This window comes from Accipiter gentilis, chromosome 19 (genome assembly GCF_929443795.1).
Source record: "Accipiter gentilis chromosome 19, bAccGen1.1, whole genome shotgun sequence".
NCBI lineage: Eukaryota > Metazoa > Chordata > Aves > Accipitriformes > Accipitridae > Astur > Astur gentilis.
In genome coordinates this window covers 21,862,323-21,868,826 of record NC_064898.1, presented here as the reverse complement: position 1 = coordinate 21,868,826, position 6,504 = coordinate 21,862,323, and the positions used below count along the sequence as shown (strand labels likewise).

Here is a 6,504-nt window from a genome sequence, read left to right as displayed (position 1 = left end):
CTGAAAAAAAAAAAAAAAAAAAAAGTTAGAAGTTGAGTTTAATAGAAGACAGGACAGACGATGCTCAGCAGGCACAGGGCATGGGCAGACAAGCACACCAACCAGCCCCATTTATACACGACTGGCCCCTTTTATCCCCTTATCCGCTCATTTTCTCACGCTTGTCCCTTTCCAAACCACCTTTATCGCTCCTTTTTCCCCATCTTTGGCTCATCCCCTGAATATCCCACAGGAGGTCTTGTGTAATCTGAAAATCCTCTTCCCTTGCATCCCATAATGTGTCTCACCCCCACAGGGAGTGATCCCCCCAGTGTGTAAGGTACTGAGGCTCCCCCAGGACAGCCCTGGAAGGGGCTGTGTCTCAGAAGGGGTTATTGGGGCTCCCCCACCTGCCCTTGTGCCTCTGTGCTCCTTCATGTGTGTGAAGATGGACCTTTGGTGGGCTGATAGCTCCTGTGGTGGGCTTGGGAGCAGCCAGGCAGGGTATTTCTCAGGCTCCTCCACCCGCCATTGTTCCTCTGCCTTCCCTTGGGTACGTGGAGAAAAGCCTTTTATTGCATAACCTAAAAGTGCAGATTGTTTTAAAGGAAGAAAAAACCCTTGGGGCCCAGGAGCCAACTGAAGGATGCAAAGCAAGGGATGATGTGGTCAAAGTCACCAGCCAGGGAAATACCACTACAGCAATGAAATCAGCAGCATCTGAGTTAGCTGTGATTCGTGTTAGTTCTCATCAGGGAGTGGCTGAGTGTTCAAAGGAGGTTGAGATCCTGTCTGGATGAAGCTGGAGGAAGGAAAGCAGTATCAGGTGGAGTTGCTTCACTGGAAGTTACTCTCTCTTCAACTAATACTTGCCATTCTGTAAACACAACAAAGCACTCATTTATTTTTCCCTTAATGGGAGAAGATGGGATGACTTCCTTTCTGCTTTGGATAATGGCTAGAGAGAAAGATATGTTGAATGAGGGGGTGTAGGAAGAAAGGTGATCCAGTTTCTGAATCTGATAGGAATACCATGACACAAAGCTACCTGCAGGGTTTTTTTTTCTTAAAAGTGTCGTAACACTTAGTGTTGTACTGCAATCAAAAACATGCTTATATCTTTTTATTGTTCGAAGAGCTTAGCAACTCTATGACCATGTATGGGGAAGACTGAGAGGAGGGCTGTTAGGGCCCATCCTTCTGTCACTAGCTTTGGTCCTCTTGATGCTACCTTGAGAGTGCTCAGGCTCAATCCACATGAAAAACAGCTGCTCCATGCTTACACAAAAAAACCAACTTATTCAGATCTACACCAGTGCAGAGCAACTGTGGGGACAGGCTGTATACTGGCTACAGACTCTTTCCATCTGAAGTTACTGAGGAATCAGTCTGAGGGTCCTTGCCATGCATGTCATTCAGGTATTTTCAGTATTGTAAACGCTCAAGCTGTGAACTGGCAACTGGTCTGAGCTGGGACAGTCCCTGCATACATAAGCCACAGATTTCATTGGAATCCATTTCAAGAACAAATCACTAAAACTGGATGTGAGTAGGAGAGAACATGTATTTTAACAGACACAACACACACCCCATACACAGTTTTACGGCTGTCACTTGTCACAATGCTGGAGGCCTCTGCCACCTGGAGCTTCCTAGCAGCAAGGAGCTGCTTTTCCTAAGCTTGGGTCCAAAGTCCTTGATTAAAGGGTGAATTGGTTTGGGCAATGGGTAGAGCAGACCCATCAGTCGTGGCTCCATCTGGCAGGGCCAAGCATACCCACACCTGCCAGCTGATACAGCATGTCTGGTCTAAAAAGACTCAGTTTTACTTACCTCTGCCTTCCTTCTTCTTCTTCTTTGGGACTGCTGTTAGAGGGGAAAAAAAGAGATACTTACACAATGGAAAAGTACGTTCTATGTACCAAGAGTGCCAAAAAGGGCCCCCGCTTCTAATTAACGAACCAAACGATGTTTCTTGATCTGCACTGAACAGGAGTTCAGTGTGGGTTTGAATAGGTACAGCTTAGTATGCTGCATTAGGATGAATAAACAGGATAGGTGTATAAAAGATGTTTGAATGAAAATTATTGAGGGGAGAAACTGAGTTTTAAGCTTTCACAAGGTCTCCAATTCACTTTGATCCTTGTGAACTAAATGGAAACCTTATTAAAGGCTTATTAAGCCAGAATTTTACTGGATGGTGCATGAAGCTTGCTCTCGTCCCTAATTTTATCATCAGGAAGGAAGATCCACATATAAAATACATGAAATTGAAAAGAAATATAATTTACCAAACCTTTACACCAATGCCATGTATACTAAATTTTCTCTAAAAAGCATTAAATTGTTTCACCATATCCAAGTTTGAGTAGGAGGTGAAACATAAGGATTTATGGTTAGCAGAAAGCCAGTGCTGATGACCTAGGATTTGGGGAGTGATTCAGGCTGGGAACACAATGGGGAAGTCATTTAAAACCAGGCTTCTGCAAGTGAGACCGGAGGAAGCGGGCAGGCCGGCAGCCGTGGGGATCTGACTCATGGGCTGCCCACAAGGCACAGCAGGCCCCGCTCTGGGCACTCCAGAGACCGAAATCCTCCAGCTGCCCCCAAGCAGAATTAAAATATAAAGCAAGCTCCGTGAGAAGAATGTGCATAACGGGAAAATACCACCACACCAGCTCTCCATGTGACAGGGGGTCGGTGCTGTCACCTTGCTCTCTTATGGACTCCAGCTTCAGAAATCACCTTGGTCCCTTGGCTGCTGGGCAAGGAGAAGGTCCTGCTGAAACACCCTATGAAATAGTGGCATGTGTATTTTGTGCCACTAATTAAACAGTGAAGAACTTACCGCGGCTTCCTGGACAAATAGATGACTGAAACCTCTGTTATTTCTGCCTGTATCTTTACTGCAAACAAGGGCATATGTTCGCACCTCTGAGGTTGCCTATCACCAGGTAAAGTGAAATACTGATCATTTTACCTCAAGGCAGCTAGTCAGGACAAGCTGATATTCCCTGCGTGGAACTCATGCAAAAAGACCCGCTTTCCGCTGTGGAGCGAGCCTGCCTCCACAAGCCTCTGCCCGCTCCGATCCGTCCCCGAAGGCTCCTACCGCACCGAGGACCGAGACTCACCGCCCCACTCCCTCAGAACGGCCTCTCGGTGCCACAGGTGACACGAACACGAGCGGGCTCCGGCGGCGGCGGCGGCGGCGGCGGCGGCGGGCGGGCCCGAGGAGGGGGGAACCGCCCCATTCTGAGGGAGGCGGCGCCGCCATTGGTCCGGCGGCGGCGGAGGGCGGCCCCGAGGCGGGAGGGAGCCGCCCCGCTCTGAGGGAGGCGGTGCCGCCATTGGCCCGGCGGCGGCGGAGGGCGGGCCCGAGGCGGGAGGGAGCCTCCCCGCTCTGAGGGAGGCGGTGCCGCCATTGGCCCGGCGGCGGCGGGCCGGGGCTGCCTCGCCCCGCGCCGCCGCCTCCTCCCTTCTCCTCAGACAAGCGGGGAGACGGCGTGGGACAGCGGCTGCCCGCCGGGACGAGGTAACTGAGGCTGACTCCGGCCGGAGGGTAGGGGCTGAGGCAGCCCGCGGAGAAGGGCGGCGGGGTCCTGCCAGGCTGAGGCGGCGGGGAGCCGCGCTGCCACCAGCCCGCTGGGGAGAGGGGAGGCTGCCCGGAGGGGTCTTGGGGTGTGGGAGTGTCTTGCTGATGGAGTGACTCAAAGGGCAAAAAAAAGGCGTATAAGCCACCCGTGCCCGCAGTGCTGGAACGGCGTGAGGGTGAGTCTGTTGGCAGCTGAGGAGCCACGGCTCCAAGCTTTTCGGCAGCCGGGCTGCGCCGCGCTCGGGAGTGTTTTGGTGGTCGGCTCGCAGGGCCCGCTCGCCTGAGGATGGGGGAGATCTCACAGGTGGCTCCCCTGCCCAGCCCCTCTTAGTAAGGCCGGAGGGAAGGGCCGCCTGTCAGCGACTTTCCTCGGAACCCGTCTGGAGAGCCGGTGTGAGGAACGGCAGCCTCCCGCCTGCGAGGGGGGCCGTGCCCTGAGACATCTCTTACTCTGCTGAAGGGAGCTCCTGTCTGGCGGCGAGAGCTGAGTAACTGTAAAAACTTACCTGCACCTAGCTTCTGTAGGGGCCTGCTTTATTAAAAGAACTCTCTTTATTTAAAGAGGGTGCTTAGATCTTTGTTGAGAAATGTTAATGACCCTTATGTAAATAGTAAACGCTTTCATTTCAAAACACTAAATTAATTGCATCTTCCACGCTGTCTCTGGAGTGACTTGCAGAGTTGGACCCGGCCTTAAAGTCTAATGTACTCAGTTGTGTCTTTCCTATGTGAGCAGAGGGCTCTGTTTATATGATTGCCATTGCAGGATAAAGGTCACTTAAATCTGGGGACAGATTGTCAAGTGGCAAGACAAGTATTTCTGAACTCTCTCAAAAGTGTAAGGGGAGGGGACTTAAAACATGCTTGTGGGATGCTCGGAAAATAAACTTGATTTTCCTTTATAGATGAAGGAATTGGAGTGTTGCAACAAAATATTTGTGTGTTTACACGTACCAGAGAATTGGAGATGTCTGTGATAGAGTGCTTAAAAGGCTGATGATTCAGACCACTTTACTAAACTGACATATATCAACAGTACAGATATCCAGTTATTAGTTCTTAATTACCATCAGTCATTATCACTGCATTTTCAAAACAGTTCTTAACAATTGCATCTGTAAGTGGTAGTAAACCTAGGAGTCGACAGTGCCGTGGAAATGATGTCCATAGTGCTCATGACTACAGTTCTTGATGGTCTTGGTTGCTGCGGTCATGGTAAAGTACTTGAGAGCTCTTTGGCAAGAGAAGCTGGAATCAAAGTGAGCATTTTGTGATTTTCATAAATTACCATGTTTCTTTCCTTATTATTAGTGTTTTATGCACCTTGCTGCCTCCCTGCAAGAAAAGGAGATGATTGCATCTACCTTTGACATATTTCATATTATTTTGGGGAGTAAGACTCAACCCTAGTTTTGCTAGGCATCTTTCTTATGTCTGATGAAACCAGAATAATCCTGCAAAATAAGTATCTCCTCTTTGTTCTGCAGGTTTATTCTGGTTTCATCTGACATCTTTCCTGCCCACTCTGTCCTTTGCTCTTATCTTGCAGATTTTACTATTTGGCTATGTTTTCCTGTGCACTGTTTGGGCAAGTATACTGCAAGTGTCTGTCCATTTGCACTTATGTGTTATTTATATACTTATGCATAGCTATGTTATAAAATACTGCTAGTAATGTTACAATGTTAGAAAATATTTATGCACTGTTTCCAATTACTGTATTTTAGTGTGCTTGTGTCTGGGTTTAAGGCAAGGAAATAATAAACATCTTGCTTACTCTGCATCTACCTGATGGATGCAGCTGACCTCTGCTTTGGCTGCAAAGCACATTCTTGAATTTTCTGAAGCTGTCATTGGACCTGTCTCATGTTAAAGGAAGTTTCTTTCCAGTATCTCTTGCAGGCCAGAATAATGTATTATCAGTTTCACTGTCAGACTTTTAAACTTCAGTGAAATAGGTTATCATGTTCTTGTTTACCAATGCTGACAAAGGCCAGAGTAAACAACACTCCATTGCCCCCCAAAATGGATGACAGAAAGGTGAATTTGTCTTTTCTCTAAAGCACTGGGTAGAGACCATGGACAGATATACTCTCTGGAGTAAAGTCCTGTTATTCTGCAGGAGACACTTGCCAGATTCCCAGGTAGAAGTATTGCTCCAATTTAGTACTTGGAGAAAACCTGTGATGCTTGCACAGAAGGCGAGATTTTAACTGTTGCATCTAAGAAAAAAAAGCTTAACCAGGAAGCCAAACAGTGGGATGAAGTCAAAGGAATTACTTGCTTTCTATTGTTTCCTGTGCTTGTGACAGAAAGGATCAGAACAGACTTCAGACAAAAACCTAATAAGAAAACATTATTTGCAGGGAAACATGAAAGTAATTTGTAGTCTCTCAATAGAAAAAAAATGTTTAATTTTATTTTTCTTTAATTAAAACTGATGGTTCTGCCCTATGGAAGCCAGTCTTCATTCAATAGTGACTTGTTTTGAACCATAGTAAAGAATTTTTTTCTCTGCACAGAAAGTGCTCTTCATCCAGGATGGCTGACTAACAGATAACTGCTAAAAGCAGTAGGTAACCTTCTGGTGCTCAAAGTCCATCACCTGTTGCATTTAAAGTCAGCTTATTTAGGTTGCTCATAAGTCAATTTAAGGAGGGTCCTTAGTTTGGTCTTCCAGTGCCGGAACACTCATGCTTTACGGTATGTCAAGCCAGTGATGTTGTATGTGCTGTATTGGCAGTCTCCAGTTCTTTAGCTTATTTGGGCATAAAGTGAGTGACAGCTGATTTTAGCAGACTTATTCATGCTTCATTCTTGTGGTAGAGAGTCATTCCAATTCACCTGGATACAGCAACTAGCTGTGCTAGATTCTTACTTCATGGTATGAGGTTTCCTTGCTATATGTAACTTGACTCTGTTTATTGCAC

The 6,504-nt window shown here is 47.2% G+C and overlaps 1 protein-coding gene and 1 long non-coding RNA gene across 2 annotated transcripts in view; one reads left to right on the top strand and one right to left on the bottom strand.

Annotated features, from left to right (window-relative positions):
• Nucleotides 1-47: 47 nt before the first annotated feature.
• Nucleotides 48-3,170, bottom strand: LOC126048331 (uncharacterized). Its single transcript, XR_007508845.1, has 3 exons — nucleotides 2,960-3,170; nucleotides 1,813-1,845; nucleotides 48-856 (listed from the first exon to the last, which is right to left on the bottom strand). It is a non-coding gene; the product is annotated as an uncharacterized LOC126048331 (long non-coding RNA).
• Nucleotides 3,171-3,408: 238 nt separating this feature from the next.
• The window catches only part of SYTL2 (synaptotagmin like 2), a 62,995-nt gene continuing 59,899 nt past the window's right edge, over nucleotides 3,409-6,504 (top strand). Inside the window, exon 1 of the mRNA XM_049823165.1 lies at nucleotides 3,409-3,514. The gene's annotated coding sequence lies outside the window, so the exon portion shown is untranslated. The remainder of the gene's footprint in view (nucleotides 3,515-6,504) is intronic.